Genomic DNA, 16399 nt, shown 5'->3' with positions numbered 1-16399 from the left:
TTTCATTACTTGTTAGCCCTCTGTCAGATCTCTCTCTCTCTCCAAGGCCTGCATCTGAAATGTAAGCTACAGAGGTGATTATCCAAAACTGGTTTGAGAACAAAGGGGAATAAAAGGTGTCACTTTTAAATTCAAGTCACTGCGGGTCCTTAATAGCTGGCTAGCTTTTCTCCTTTTGCACTCTACCACCTGCTTTCTTAACCAGTTCCCCCTGAATGCTACACCACAGGGAGGAAAAATGGAATGATCTCATGTATACAAGTCTTCTTTACCTTGAGAATCTTTACCTGAGGATTCCAGGGCTCTCGAATTCTTTAAATATCTGAACTGAGTATAATCTGACCTCAAAGTGCAGTCTGATCTAATAAAGATGTTCTGCATGCTCCTTTTCTAGAGCAATCAGTCTTGTCATTGTTTTAGAACTCCTGTTTTTTGTTTTTTTGTTTTTTTTTTTTTAATTTCTATGTTTTTGAGCTCATGGTTTGATGGTGAATTCACATTGGCTCCTCAATGCCCAAATTAATATACTTTTCTGATCAGTCTTATTTTATCCAACCACAGAGGCTTTTAAACTCTCTTTGTATCTTCTGTGTTTTCACTGAAACCAAGGTTACTAAGATTTAAGATTCTACTGGTATAATTCTACAAAGAGTACAAAACATTTCAGTTGGGTTTCCATTAATGTACTATAAAAAAACCAAGTATTTCACATCTTATTAAAGTGGAGTAATTTGTGTAAATTCAGAAATTTCCTAAGGATTCTTTCAAAATTTGAATTTAAAAAGGGATAAACAGCTAGGACGGAGATATAAGAAGGTTCTAGGTATGGAAATATATTTTGGCACAAAAGTAGAAGGAAAAAGAAATGTTTCTGGATGCAAAAGTCTTTTGTCTAGTAAAGCTAAAAGGTCATAGAATGTCTAAGTAAGTTGCAGGACGTTTGTGGAAGGTAAATCTCAAAGTGTGTGTAACTAAGTTGACTACAAGTGGTACAATCAGTTCAAGCTCTTCAAGGTTTTTCCTAAGGCCAAATATTAATATACTGATATAAACCAAGTTTAAGCCTCTATGTGTTATAGTAACAAAGATTTCTTAAAACATGAATCTGCTCTTATCCAACAAGGTAATTTCTTGTGTCTGTTAAGTTTTATTCTTTAGAGAAATCAGTCTTAAAGGAATTAGGGTTTGTACAACTCTGGTTAAACAACAACTGTTATTTTAGAGTATTACACTACAGATTCTGGATTTTTCTTTAAAAGCTAAACTTGGCTAATATAAGAACATCAGTGTAACTGTGGTGCTATTACTGTCTTCTTTGTATTCTCGATGTATCATATCTTCCAAGTGTATAAGTTCTTAAAGGTTTAGAAGAGCATTTTACCAAGCTGGTATTCTTCAAACTAAAGTTTGAAGTAAAGATTTGAGATTATAAAAATTATGTTTCTTGGTTCATAGCTATCATACAAACTCAATAGGTTTTTACTCCTGATGATTTCATTTTATATTTTTCTTGTCAACTTTGCAACTCTTGTCTGTTAATGCCTTACAAAAGTACAACTTCTAATACAATAATTAGAGAAAACAGGCCACCACCCAGAGGACAGAGAGGGGATAGGCAGACTTCCAGCACTAAAGGAAGGGTTAAATAACTGTAAAGTTATAGACATTAAAGTTAAAACTCAGTACTTTCATTTAAGACTAGAGAAACTGACTTGCTGGATGTTTAAACCCAAAACTTAGAGACTAAAGGAAGTAAACAGGCCCAGAAAAAAATAGCTAATATTTGGCTCTTGCCCTCTGAGGTCAGTTCAAACTCAGGGAACCAGGGAAACTAAGGACTTTGCAATTCTGGGCCACCTGACCTCCTGATCAGAAATCAATGAGACCCTGGAGAAGAGAAAGCTGACAAGGACACGCAATGCAAAGAGAAGTATCTTTGGAGAGAAAATGTCCCTGATGCTTCATGCAAACCACATGGCCCATAAGACCCTGACCTATCCTAGCAGATGGCACCAGAGGAGCTGAGACTTCTCCAAGTTCCCAAGAGTGACCCCTTTAGGAAACTCAGTTGACTCCTAACAATAGATAAGAACAATTTGACCAGCTTAGTCTTAAATACCTAGCAAAACAAGTTTTAACCAAAAGAGAGCCATACCTGGACATTTAAAAGGAAAGAAAATAATTTTTTTTTTAATGTAACTTAAGATAAACACTTGTGTCAGCCCCACCAAGCATAAAAAAGACTAGAGGCTATCAAAGAGGGATTCTTAGACAGGAGTGCCCAATCACTATCAAAAGTCTAAAAAAGTCAGAAACTTTTTTAGTCAGTTTAAGGCCTATAAATCTTACTAACCTCCTACATAGGCAGACTTAATCTGTGATTGCAAATATGATTATCTGACCTTTAGTGACAGAAATAAAGGGATCTCTACTAAACACAGAGGTTATGCCAATAAAAACGTATTTGACAAAAATCAGATGATATAGCTTAACTACATCTTATGGGGGCATCTGTGATATTGCAAACATTAAAAGTTATGTTTATATTCCTGATAACTCTGACAATGTAACTAATATCCTTAAAGATTTACATTCCCAAATAGAGGCCATGTCCTCACCGGCCGTGTCACGGGAACAAAGTCTTAGCTCTTACACCTGGTGAAAAATCTCTGGTTTCCATCATCATCATGGTATTCGTTGACATGTTCCAGATGCAACGACATTTATTTTGTATTAATCTCACTCTACTACTCCTGTCTTTTTGTTTCTGTCATAGAATCACCCACCTCCCAGATGACTTTTTAGCCTGTTCTTATCAAACCAGGCTTTTACCACAAATCCCTCAACTGACCCAAAACTTCCTAAAAGGGAAACTCAAACTGCTTGCCCTATGTCACCCCTCTCAGCCTGAAGCAACCAGAGTGGTCATTGTTCATTTCCCCTAACAGCAGTAGGATTCGCTTAATCAGAGAGGGGAATGAGACCAGAGCAAAGGGCAGGTAGCTGATTGTCAAAGAAATGGAAATAGATAGACAGCACTCCCTATCACCCTGTTGCTAGCAGCCTCCTGGAAGGAGAAGGATCACACCCTGTGCACCCTGAGGCTCTCTTCCTGCTGTTTGTTCACCAAGTAGGCAAGATAAGAGGAAGAGGAGGAGGCACGAGAAGAGAGGAAACCTGAGATTCATGAAGGGGCAAGACACCCCCCACTCCCTCTAGCACCAGCTCTGGGCTCCCTCTTCTTAGTATGTGTGTGTCTCTTTCTTTCTTTCCCTGTTCTATGTCTGAAATAAAATTTGCTTCTTACCTTGTCATTTCTTATGTGTTTAATCTCAACTCCAGTGGAATGAGGACCCCATTCTGATTTTCAAGACTGGTTTCAGGGCTGGGGAGATAGCTTAGTCGGTGGAGTGAGCCCTGGGTTTGATCCCCAGTACCGCAAAAAAAAAAAAAAAAAAAAAAAAAAGATTTCAATTAGCAGTAATATTACTGCTAATACTAACAATTAACATTTATCGGACACCTGGGGCAGGTATGGGGCTAAGCAACTACCTTAGTCCTCACAACAACTCTGTGAGCTGGAGATTCATGTTATTTCTATTTATATACAGGCAAACTGAAGCTCAGGGTAGGTAAGGTCATCAAGACAATATGTGTTGAGTCAGGGTTCAAATCCCCAAGAGAACTTCCATGCCAAACTGTCTCTAGTCCTTGACTTTCATCAAGACTTCTTTTACTTGGAACTGGAGGGCCCTCCCTAACTCAAGAACAGGTATTACACTCCACACCTCTTCCCAGGCTCACCCTACTGGGTAGCGCTCCTTGGAGACAAGCCTTACTTCTCTGTGCCTTCCTTGGCTGAAATTATGTCTCACCAAATTAGATGCTGGATTCATAAGCTTGAACAGTCTTCAGCATCTCTGGAACTCTCTGCAATCTAGTACAGAGGAGGCACCAGTCAAGTCATCACAAGGAGAAGATTTGTTTTCATGATTGGCATGTGACAGTCAAAAGTACAATCTGACCCACAGAGCATGTCCCCACGCCAGACCCAGGGCAAAGCTCTAAGAGACTTCAGTACATCTTCTGTCACTCACAGTCCACTTTCAAAGAATGTTGGCAGGGGAACCAACCCTGAAGGGCCTCAGTGGGCTTTGACCTAGTCCACTGTGTCATGGAGACTTCCTTGCATCACCCAGGATACACACATTCCATTTCAGGAGACAGAAATCCCTCCAGACCAGGATGTCACACTGCCATCTGTTTCTAGCATGGAAAAGGGGTACACTCAGTACCTTCAAGTAAGTGATGACCTTGGGGGACATTTTCCCCTGCAAAGGGCCATTCTCACCCTTCCCAACACTTTTCCAAACCTTTGTGTTAACACTTCTTGAAAGTCAAATGCTCACACGCCCACTGAGAACAATAAATGTGTCATGTTGCTCACATCCAACATAAATGGTGCCAGCTATTTTGATAGGGATACTTCTCAGGGCTTGATGATGAAACCAAGCCCTGTCCCAGAGCTGTGGAGCATAGGTCTGGGTGGGTTGGAGCACAGGTGCGACATGGAGCCTGCCATGCAATTGGGGCCCAAGATGCAATAAACCAGACACACTGACCTGTCACCCTGTGGCAATCCAGCCAAGGGCCCTAGCTGACAGCAACTCCACACAGTGCTGGAGCCCCGAGCCTGCAAACACCCACAGTCCAAAGAACTCAAATGCCTGCTTTCACATACGCTGTGGAAAATGGAAGTGACGCAGAACTGATGGGAGTGTAGGGTTGATCAATAGTGTTGGTGCTTTTCCAAACCCTGATTAGCATAAATTTGGGCCAACAGCATTGTCCCTTCCAAGTTTTATATAAACCCCTAGACTAGCACACTCAGGAGGCAACCCCTCCCAGGGTCCCTTCTTGACACTGAGAGTTATGTTTCTATTCTTCACACTTGAATAAGTCCTATGCCTTGTACTCTTGCCTTCTAGAGTCCCATCTGGTGATTTGCATTCTTCATTCGGATTGTGAGACAAGAACTCAGAATGTAGGTGGCAGTGGGCTGCTGGGGTCTGCTGCAACACTGAAGGGCACAGCCCCCCACTTAGAGCTGGAATGCTGAGAGTACAACATGCCACTCACTCCATAAATAGTGGAGAAGAATCCAGCTTTGCCAGCTGCCACCCTCAGAGCTGACGCCAGCAGGCATCCCCTGCTATAATTAGCTACTTAGGCTAAAACAGGCTTTGTCAATGGCAGAGGCCTGCAGCTTTGCACAGGCCCCACATGCCAGCGGAAGTGGAGAACCAAGTTTGGTCTCAAATTCTAGTTTCAGTGGGAAGGAAAAAGTAGGAAAATAGAAGGAGAGAAGATGCCAGAGTGAAAGAAGATGCCACATCAGATCCTCCCATTTACCAACATGCCACTGCCACAGAATGGATTTTACATGTTTATTCCCAGACTGGTTGTATTCTTTTCTCTAGCTAAGAAACAAGTCTTCAGAGCTGGAAACAAGTCTTTTTCTTCCTACAAAAGGGCGCAAAGTTGAATAAACCCTTTATTTATTCAAAGTTGAATAAAGCATTTATTCAGATGCTCATTAAAGTTTTAATGCAGTAATAACAGTAGTGGTCCAGGGTTGTCCATGGAGAACCAATAACAGCAAAGTTTCTGTTCATTTACCTTGCTTTCCAACAAGACTGGCTTTCCACGAAAGCCTAGGAAATCTAAGTGTCTCACCAGGCCATAAATTTCAGCTCCTTAGAAACAAAATGCAGTGAAATCTTTGAAGAAAGAAAGCTCTTTGATGTCAACCTGGCCAACATTTTCCACTAGACCTACAAAATTGTGGGGATCCTGAGAGGGGAAGGTGCTTGGCAGAGGCCCTTGGTGAGTGGATCTCCCAATCTTCTGGAGGGCAGAGCTTAAAACACCCAGAAAGGATCTTCTCCACAAGCGTCTGTTGGCTGATGTGTGTAAATGTTGATGGTGGGACTGTTCGCATGGTTGATGACCAGCCCTTTCCCTGCTGCCCATGTGTCAGTCTAAGGGGCTTCCTCTCTAGGACCCATGCCTGGTCATTAGCTTAGTCCCTTCTGCTGGGAAAACTATTTATTCACAGCCAACTTACCAAGAATGGGTGTGTATTAGTATAGGTTGAGGTGGCTGATCTATACTTCATGGCCCACTCCACAGCTTATCTCTCAGCTCCACCCTGCCCCCCATTGCTCCTCATCACCTGCATGCCTACAAAGAGTCATCCTGGGCTTCTGGATGTCACTGTGATCTCTCTGCTTGCCCCCTCCTTCATGGCAGCAGGAAGGAATGGGCCTCCCCCACTTTCTTCTATATTGTCCCCACCAGCCCCTCATGGCATCTAGTTATAAGATTGACTCCTCCCGCTTGCAAAATATGAGGGTACCCTCTAGTTGTGCCTACAGAGAGGCAGCATCACATAGTAGTTAAGGGCGTGAGACTAAAAAATGCCTATGTTTCCATCTTACCTCCACCATTTAGTAGCTACGAGACTATGGGCAAGTTATGCAAACTTTCTGCACCTCATTTCCCACCTGAGAAATGGGAGTGACAATCAATCAACCTTATATTTTGTTTTGAGAATTAAATGATTTAACATAATACTAAAATGTGTGTCCCAATATCCAAAATAGGTACTTTTTATTTTTTTTATTTTTTGGCCATGCCAGGTGTTACGGCTTGGATGTGAGGTGTCCCCCAAAAGTTCACATGTGAGACAATGCAGGAAGGTTCAGAGGAGAAATGATTGGGTTGTAAAAGTCTTAACCCAATCTGTGAATTAATCCCTGATGGGATTAACTGAGGTGGTAGGGTGTGGCTGGAGATTGGGATTGGGGTGTGATTTGGGGGTATATATTTGGTATCTGGAGAGTAGAGACTCTCTCTCTCTTTCTGCTTTCGGATGATGTGAGCTGCTTCCCTCTGCCATGCTCTTCCACCATGATGTTCTGCCTCACCTTGATCCCAGAGGAATGGAGCCAACCTTCTATGGACTAAGACCTCTGAAACCATGAGCCCTCAAATAAACCTTTTCTCCTCTATAATTATACTTGTCAGATCATTTTGTTGCAGCAGCAAGAAAGCCAACTAAAACACCAGGGATGGAACTCAGGGCCTTGTATGTGCTAGACCAGTGCTCTGCCACTGAGCTACATTCCTAGTCCTTTGTAAAATTTTATTTTCAGATGGGGTCTCACTAAGTTGCTGATGCTGGTCTCTAACTTGCAATCTTCCTGCCCCACCTCCTGAGTAGCAGGGAATTGTAAATAGGTGTGTGCTGCAACTTCCAATAACAACATGTTATTGTTATTGTTGCTATTCCCCTCTTCTTGGCAGCCACCACAGTCCCCAGCTACCAAAATAAAGATTCTGCCTGTTTATGTACCCTCTCGTATCTGTATCCCTAGCCCACCTCTCAGGTTAGCAGCTTTGTGGTTATTGTGGCACTAATCCTAGTTTTCTGGGGAAAGGACTCTGGGATTAGAGAGAGAAAAGGGTATTAGGAATCCCCCAACCCTGCCCCATTCATAGTCTACTAGTTACATTCTGTTTGGGACCTTCCATCTTAAAATGTGCTCTTTCCTGATCAGGTAGCCTGGCATTCCTTTCAACTTCAGTGTAAAATACTTTTCTCCTCCATATTTGCCTAGATTAGGGAAAGAGAAAATAATGGAAAATATGATTGAAGTGATAAATTTTAGAGCTGGAATCCCTTTGAAGAGATTTAAAGAGGTCAAGAATTTTCAGTAAAGATTATAGTTCAAATTAATCCCAGACACAGGACAACTCAAAAGCACTATGGCATTTAGTCTTCTAAGTTAATGTTATACTCACGTTGGCTAAGTCACATGTAAATGAGTGTTTGAATAGCCAATCATTTTCATGATCTGAGTTTCTCAAAATATCCCCAGTGACTCAAGCTGAAGCAGCCAGCTTCCTACATTAAACAGTTACCTCTAATGTTTTTGATCCTTGTGGACAGAACTAACAAAATGTGAGGCAGAACACACTAAGCCTAAGCGTAATGCCTGCCAGGAGATACCAATAGCCTGACTTGATGTTGAAAAGGTCCAGAGTCTTAGCTTCACAACGCTTCCCCACTCCAGACACAAGGCTGACTACCGCATACCATGGGGAGGATGGACCCAAGAACCCAACTCAGGAGCAGCCATGGCATCTTAGGAGAAGCAGCCAAGCTCATGAATTTCCATCCAGAACAACATTTACCTGACACTTGGCAACCCACCCACTTGGGCCCCCAGAGGCAGCCCGACAAGGTAACTCAGGTCTTAAAATTAGACCAGAGAAGAACTGTCCTGCATGAAACAGAGGCAAACACAGATAAGGTTCTTCATTAGCAGTCACTGATCAGAACAGGACTTACCATTTTGCTTACCTTAAGGCTTCCTTTTTTTGGATAGGATGGAGGTGAAAGAAGGTGGCGCCAGGTTCCCCAAGCCGCTGCCTGGGCACATGGGCCCCAGCCCATTCAGCAACCAGTATGAGCCCACGGAGGACACTTTTCTATGGCTGGACACACCTGGCTCCAGGTGGTGGAGCAGATCTGGCAGGAGTGAAAATATGCCTTAAAGTTGGGTCAGGGTCTGGTGTGGCATCTGCATTCCGAGCCTCTATGATAGGACCTCAGGCTTTGTGCCTGTACGCTGATATCAACCCTGAAGCAGCAGCTTGAGCCCTGGAAGCAGCAAGCTGTAACAATGTCCAGTTTCAACCAGTAATTACAGATTTGGTCAAAGGCCTGTTACCAAGGCTGAGGGAAAAGGCGATCTTCCGGTGTTCAATCACCCCTATGTTGTGACTCTACCTGAAGAGGTGGGATGTCACAGGAAAAGAAGCAGCATGGGCTGGTGGCAGAAATGGCAGAGAAGTCACAGACAGATTCTTTCCACTATCATGAGACCTACTTTCCCCAAGAGGATTATTCTACTTAGTTACTATAAAAGAAACAATCCAGAAGACATTTTGAAAATATTGAAGACAAAAAGTCTACAAAACACCACTAAACTTTCCAGACAGCAGGCCAAGAAACCTTTTCCATCCTCAAGTTCACCAAGTCCTGATATTCCAGGAGCTACCAGAAGTATGCTGAGAGATACTGTGAGCTGGTGCATTCAGCATACAGTGTATACAACCAGAGAATTGAAAAGTTGTGCTCCATTTGTGTACAATGAATCAAAATGCATTCTGCCGTCATGCATAACTAAAGAGAACAAACAAACAAAAAATTAAATTTAGACTCCCACCACAGATGGACACTGGACACCAACCCCACACTCGCTGGGGCTCCCCAGCTTCTTTGGAAGCTTGTGCAAGAATTTTGAATTATTCCTGAGGGCATGGCCACCATCATTGGAAGAGCAGCTCCCTTCCTGAGACACCTACAGGAAACTGGAGGCCCATTGACAGGTACCTCTATTTACTCACTTACATCTTATACCCTTCCCCATCCTCTTCATTCACCACTAGAAATTCTGTAAATAATAATCGAACTCACCCCCTGTTTATTACAATAATGTTAAAGTCTATATAGGGGCTATCTGGTTCAGGGCTGCATTTTCTTTGTTTTGGGTGCTGCTAATATTGATCTCCCCTTCAAAGGAGAGGTACTGGAACACTGCAGGGTCACAATAAGCCTGCAGGGGGAAACTTCAGTATCTCTGATCTTCACTGCTAGAGGGAAATATACAGAAACAATATGAAAAAACAAGGGAAGAAATTGTCCCTAACAAACCAAGATGATATTTTGATAGAATCCAATGACAGCATTGCAGTAGAAATGACAGAAAAAGGGTTTAGAATCTGCATAATTAAAATGATCCGTGAAGCAAAAGCTGAGATAAGAGAGCAAATGCAGGCAATGCATGATCACTTCAATAAACAGTTAAAAGAGCAAATGCAGGATGCAAAAGAACACTTCAATAAAGAGATAGAGATCCTGGGGGGGAAAAATACTTGAAATAAAAGAAACAATAAACCAAATTAAAAACTCAACAGAAAGCATAACCAACAGAACAGATCTCATGGAAGACAGAATCTCAGACAATGAAGACAAAATATTTATTCTTGAAAATAAAGTTGAACAAACTGAGAAAATGTTCAGAAATCATGAACGGAACCTCCAAGAATTATGGGATATCATGAAAAGGCCACATTTAAGAATTATTGGGATTGAGGAAGGCACAGAGATACAAACCAAAGGAATGAACAACCTGTTCAATGAAATAATATCAGAAAACTTCCCAAACCTGAAAAATGAAATGGAAAATCAAATGCAAGAGGCTTACAGAACATCAGGTACACAAAATTACAACAGATCTACACCAAGGCACATTATATGAAAATAACTCACATACAAAATGAAGATAGGATTTTTAAGGCTATGAGAGAAAAGCATCAGATTACTTATAAAGGGAAAACAATATAGATATCAGCAGATTTCTCAGCCCAGACACTAAAAGCAAGAAGGGCCTGAAACAATATATTTCAAGCTCTGAAAGAACATGACTGCCAACCAAGAATCCTATACCTAGCAAAACTAACCTTCAGATTTGATGATGAAATAAAATCTTTTCATGATAAACAAAAGTTACAAGAATTTACAAATAGAAAGCCTGTACTACAGAACATTCTCAGAAAAATATTTCATGAGGAGGAAGTGAAAAGCAACAATACAAGTCAACATAGGGAGGAACTACCCTAAAGGAAAAGCCAATCAAAGGAGAAGCCAAGTCAAGTTAAAAAACAAAAATAACCCAAAATGACCAGGAATACAAATCATGTAAAAATAGTAACCCTGAATGTTAATGGCCTAAATTCATCAATCAAAAGGCATAGACTGGCATATTGGATTAAAAAGAAAGACCCAACAATATGCTGCCTTCAAGAGACTCATCTCATAGAAAAAGACAGCCACAGGCTAATGGTGAAAGGATGGGGGAAAACACACCATGCACATGGACTCAGTAAAAAAGCAGGGGTCTCCATCCTCATATCAGATAAAGTGGACTTCAAACCTAAGTTAGTCAGAAGGGATAAAGAAGGACATTTCATACTGCTTAAGGGAAGCATAAATCAGCAAGACATAACAATCATAAATATTTATGCCCCAAACGATGGAGCATCTATGTACATCAAACAAACCCTTCTCAATTTTAAGAATCAAATAAACCAAAACACAATAATAGTGGGGGACTTTAAAACACCACTCTCAACACTGGATAGATCCTCCAAACAAAAACTGAACAAAGAAACTATTGAATTAAAAAGTACAATCAATGATATAGACTTAATGGACATTTACAGAGTATTTCATACATCATCGAGTGAATATAACTTCTTCTCAGCAGCTCTTAGATTCTTCTCCAAAATAGTCCATCTGCTATGCCACAAAGAAGCCATTAGTAAATACAAAAAAATAGAGATACTACCATCTATCCTATTAGACCATAATGGAATGCAATTAGAAATTAATGATAAAATAACAAACAAAAACTACTCCTGGTCCTGGAGACTAAATAATATGCTATTGAATGATGCAATGATAACAGAAGACATTAGGGAAGAAATTTAAAAATTCTTAGAGGTAAACGAGAATAACAAAACAATATATCAAAATCTCTGGGACACTCTGAAAGTAGTACTAAGAGGAAAGTTCATTGCATTGAGCTCATACATTAAAAAAATAAAAAGTCAACAACTAAATGACCTAATATTACATCTGAAAGCCCTAGAAAAAGAAGAACAGTTCAATACCAAAAATAGTAGAAGACAGGAAATAATTAAAATCAGAGCTGAAATCAATGAAATTGAAACAAGAGAAACAATTTTAAAAATTGAAAAAACAAAAAGTTGGTTCTTTGAAAAAATAAACAAAATTGATGAGCCCTTATCCACACTAACAAAGAGAAGAAGAGAGAAAACTCAAATTATTAGAATTTGTGATGAAAAAGGAAAAATCATGACAGACACCACTGAAATACATAACATAATTAGAAGCTACTTTGAAAATTTATATTCCAACAAAGTAGAAAATATTGAAGACATTGACAAATTTTTAGAGACATATGAACCTTCCAAACTGAATCAGGAAGATGTACACAATTTAAACAGATCAATTTCAAGCACTGAAATAGAAGCCATCAAAAGCCTACCAACTAAGAAAAGCCCAGCTGAATTCTACAAGACCTTTAAATAAGAACTAATACTCCTCAAGGTATTCCAGGAAATAGAAAAGGAGGGAGCCCTTCCAAATTCATTCTATGAGGCTAGAATCACTCTGATACCAACACCAGACAAAGACCCATCAAGGAAAGAAAACTTTAGACCAATATCCCTGATGCACATAGACGCAAAAATCCTTAACAAAATACTGGCAAATGGCATACAAAAATATATTTAAAAGATAGTGCACCATGATCAAGTGGGGTTTATCCCAGGGATGCAAGGTTGGTTTAACATCCAGAAATCAATAAATGTAATTCATCACATCAATAGACTTAAAATTAAGAATCCTATGATTATTTCAATAGATGCTGAGAAAGTGTTTGATAAAATACAGCACCCCTTCATGCTTAAAATACTAGAAAAAACAGGAATAGTAGGAATATGCCTCAACATTGTAAAGGTTATCTATGCTAACTCATGGCCAACATCATTCTTAATGGAGAAAAACTGAAAGTATTCCCTCTAAAACCTGGAACAAGACAAGAATACATGCTTTCACCACTTCTATTCAACATCATCCTTAAAACAGTGCAATTAGACAGACCAAAGAAATTAAAGGGATACAGATAGGAAAAGAAGAACTCAAGCTGTCACTATTTGCCAATGACATGATTCTATATTTAGAGGATCCAAAAAACTCCACTAGAAAACTTCTAGAACTAATAAATGAATTCAGCAAAGTAGCAGGATATAAAGTTGATACACATAAATCTAATGCATTTCTATTCATAAGTGATAATCCTCTGAAAGAGAAATTAGGAAAACCACTACATTCACAATAGCCTCAAAAAATAAAATAAAATACTTGGGAATCAATCTAACAAAAGAGGTGAAAGACCTCTGCAATGAAAACTACAGAACATTAAAGAAAGAAATTGAAGAAAACCTTAGAAAATGGTAAGATCTCCCATGTTCTTGGATAGGCAGAATAAACATTGTCAAAATGGCCATTCTACCAAACGCACTATACAGATTCAATGCAATTCCAATTAAAATCCCATTATGACATTCCTAATAGAAATAGAGAAAGCAATCATGAACTTCATCTGGAAGAATAAGAGATCTCGAATAGGATCCTAAGTAGGAAAAGTAAAGCAGAAGTTATCATAATACCAGACATTAAACTATACTACAGAGCAATAGTAACAAAACCGGCATGGTATTGGCACAAAAATAGGCAGACCCATGGTACAGAATAGAAGACACAGAGATGAACCCACATAAATACAGTCACCTCATACTAGACAAAGGAGTCAAAAACATACAATGAAGAAAAGATAGCCTGTTCAACAAATGATGCTGGGAAAACTGAAAATTCATATGCAATAAAATGAAATTAAACCTCTATCTCTCACCCTGCACAAAACTCAACTCAAAGTGGATCGAGGATTCAGGAATCAGACCAGAGACTCTGCACCAAATAGAAGGAAAAGTAGGTCTGAATCTTCATCATGTTGGCTTAGGATCAGACTTCCTTAACAAGACTCGTAAAGCACAAGAAATCAAAGCAAGAATCAATAATTGGGATGGATTCAAACTAAAAAGCTTTTTCTCAGCAAAGGATACAATCAATAATGTGAAAAGAGAGCCTTTGGAGTGGGAGAAAATCTTTTCCACACGCACTTCAGATAGAGCACTTTTCTCCAAAATTTATGAAGAACTTATAAAACTTTATGCTAAAAATACAAAGAATCCAGTCAATACATGGACCAAGGAACTGGACAGACACTTTACAGAAGAAGACACACAGATAATTAATAAATATATGAAAGTGTTCAACATCTCTAGTAATTAGAGAAATGCAAATTAAAACAATTCTAGGATTTCATCTTACTCCAATTAGAATGGCTATTATCAAGAACACAAACAATAACAGATGTTGGTGTGGATGTGGGGGAAAAAGCACACTTTTACATTGTTGGTAGAGTTGCAAATTGGTGTAGCCACTTTGGAAAGAAGTATGGAGAATCCTCAGAAAACTTGGAATGGATCCACCTTTTGACCCAGTTATCCCACTCCTTGGTTTATGCCCATAGGACTTAAAATCAGCAAACTACAGTAATAGAGCCACATCAATGTTTATAGCAGCACAATTCACAATAGATAGATTGTGGAACCAACCTAGATACCCTTCAACAGAGGAATGGATAAACTGTGGTATATATACACCATGGAATATTATTCAGCCATAATGAAGAATAATATGGCATTTGCAGGTAAATAGATGAAGTTGGAGAATATCATGCTAAGTGAAATAAGCCAATCCCAAAAAACCAAAGGCCGATGTTTTCCCTGGTAAGTGGATGATGATATATAATGGGGGTAGGGGCTGGGGAGTGAGAGAAGAATGGAGAAACTTTAGATTATGTAGAGGAAAATGAGAAGGGGGAGGGGGCAGGGGTATAAAAGATGGTGGAATGAGACAGACATCATTACCCTATGTACACGTATGATTTACACAAATGGTATAAATCTACATCATGTATAACCATAGAAATGAAATGATGTACCCCATTTGTGTACAATGAATCAAAATGCAATCTGTAAAAAATAGAAAATAAATAAATAATTAAAGAAAAAAATGCAATTATCTATAAGATATACTCCATGTATGTATTATATATGTACTCTACTGACATGTGTGTCTAAAGAGAATAAAATTTTTAAAAATGCAATTATCAATCAAAAATTAAATTTAAACAAGTTATAAATAAATAAAATTTAAAGGACCATTCCCCAGGCACACAAACGTCCATTTGGTTGCGTAAGGCTGATGAATACCATATTGGATAGTGCCGATTCAGAACCTTTGCATCACCAAAGAAAGTTCTATTGGACAGGTTCTAATCTAGAAGCCACCATAGGGAATCCCTTAGGAACTTGCTAGGAATGCAGAACCTAGATCTACTGACCCAGAATCTGCATTTTTAAAAGCAGAAAAATTTTATAAAATTGACACATAACACTTAGACACATTAATCCACATTTTAAACAACAGCCCCAAGGGATTTGTATGCATGTTAATATATGAGAAGAACCAGTTTGAAGACCAGAGACTACTTTGGCTTTTGCTTGGAGAATGTCCTCCTATTCGGAATGCCCTGCCCTCCTCACATGGAGAATGAGACAGAAATACCCATTAAGAGCTACATGAAACCACCTGGCTGTAGAAATACCTGGTAAAGCCCTACTGGAGGCTTAAAAGAGAACTTACCCCTGCTGGCTCTTAACAAAGGAGCTGAGGTCAGCAGAACTCATCCCACCACACGCCTTACAACTGTTGCCTCTTAATACGGGTGTACCTTTCCCTAGTGGCTGTAAAACAAGATGTGATTCCACTGCTCTCAATGGCATGACCAAGTACTAAAGGAGCTGTGCTTTTTATAGATTAGGAAGGTAAATTCCAAGGTTGCACAGTTAACATGGAAGAGTCAGGACATGAACTCTGATCTTTCTGACCCATAGTGTGAGTGTGTCTACCTGCTATGTGCATTTCTCCTGGTGTCTGTAATGGTTTGTTTGAATTGTCAACTCGATTGGATTAAGAGAGGCCAATGATTAAGAGGTTTCTGGCTGCGTCAGTGAGGGTGTGTCTAGGAATGATTGGAATGTGGGACAGTGAACTGAAGTGTGGGCAGCACTGCCCAAGAGGACGATGGCTTGGATGGAATAAAAGTTGAAAGAATAAGAAAGCAGATGCAGATGCAAGCTCAGCTCTTCTTGGACGGGTTCTTGATTGCTACTTTGATCTTCTGATGATATCCAACTCTCACTTCTTCACTCTTACAAAGTGGGATATGCCAGTGATTCTCCAGGGAGTTTCTAGAAGCCTTGGTCTTGGACTAGAGTAGCACTGTTGATCCCTCTTGTTCTGGGGCTTCTGCCTCTTGGATTTGCAGCTGCTGGTTCTTCCAGCTCTCCAGCCTGCAGACGGCCATTGTGGACTATCTAGCTTCAGGTGGTATAAACCAATTTAATAAATCCCCTTTTTATAATCATACTTCCTGTTGATTCTGTTCTTCTAGAGGACCCTAATACAGTGTCTGTATGGACAGTGCAGGTTGTGAGGGCAGACTCTCAATCAGACTGTTCAGAATCAAGTTCTAGGTGTGTCATTTAACTA

The 16399-nt window shown here is 39.8% G+C and overlaps 1 long non-coding RNA gene and 1 pseudogene across 2 annotated transcripts in view; one reads left to right on the top strand and one right to left on the bottom strand.

Annotated features, from left to right (window-relative positions):
* The window catches only part of LOC306660031, a 45135-nt gene that overhangs the window by 12687 nt on the left and 16049 nt on the right, over positions 1-16399 (bottom strand). The window lies entirely within an intron of this gene.
* LOC306660030 (methyltransferase N6AMT1-like) lies at positions 8435-9113 on the top strand (annotated as a pseudogene). Its single transcript has one exon. The product of its transcript is annotated as a methyltransferase N6AMT1-like (transcript).

Source organism: Sciurus vulgaris (assembly GCF_902686455.1).
Source record: "Sciurus vulgaris genome assembly, chromosome: 4".
NCBI classification, from domain to species: Eukaryota; Metazoa; Chordata; class Mammalia; order Rodentia; family Sciuridae; genus Sciurus; species Sciurus vulgaris.
Note: the sequence above shows the minus strand (reverse complement) of the source record. Positions and strands in the feature narration are given on the sequence as shown.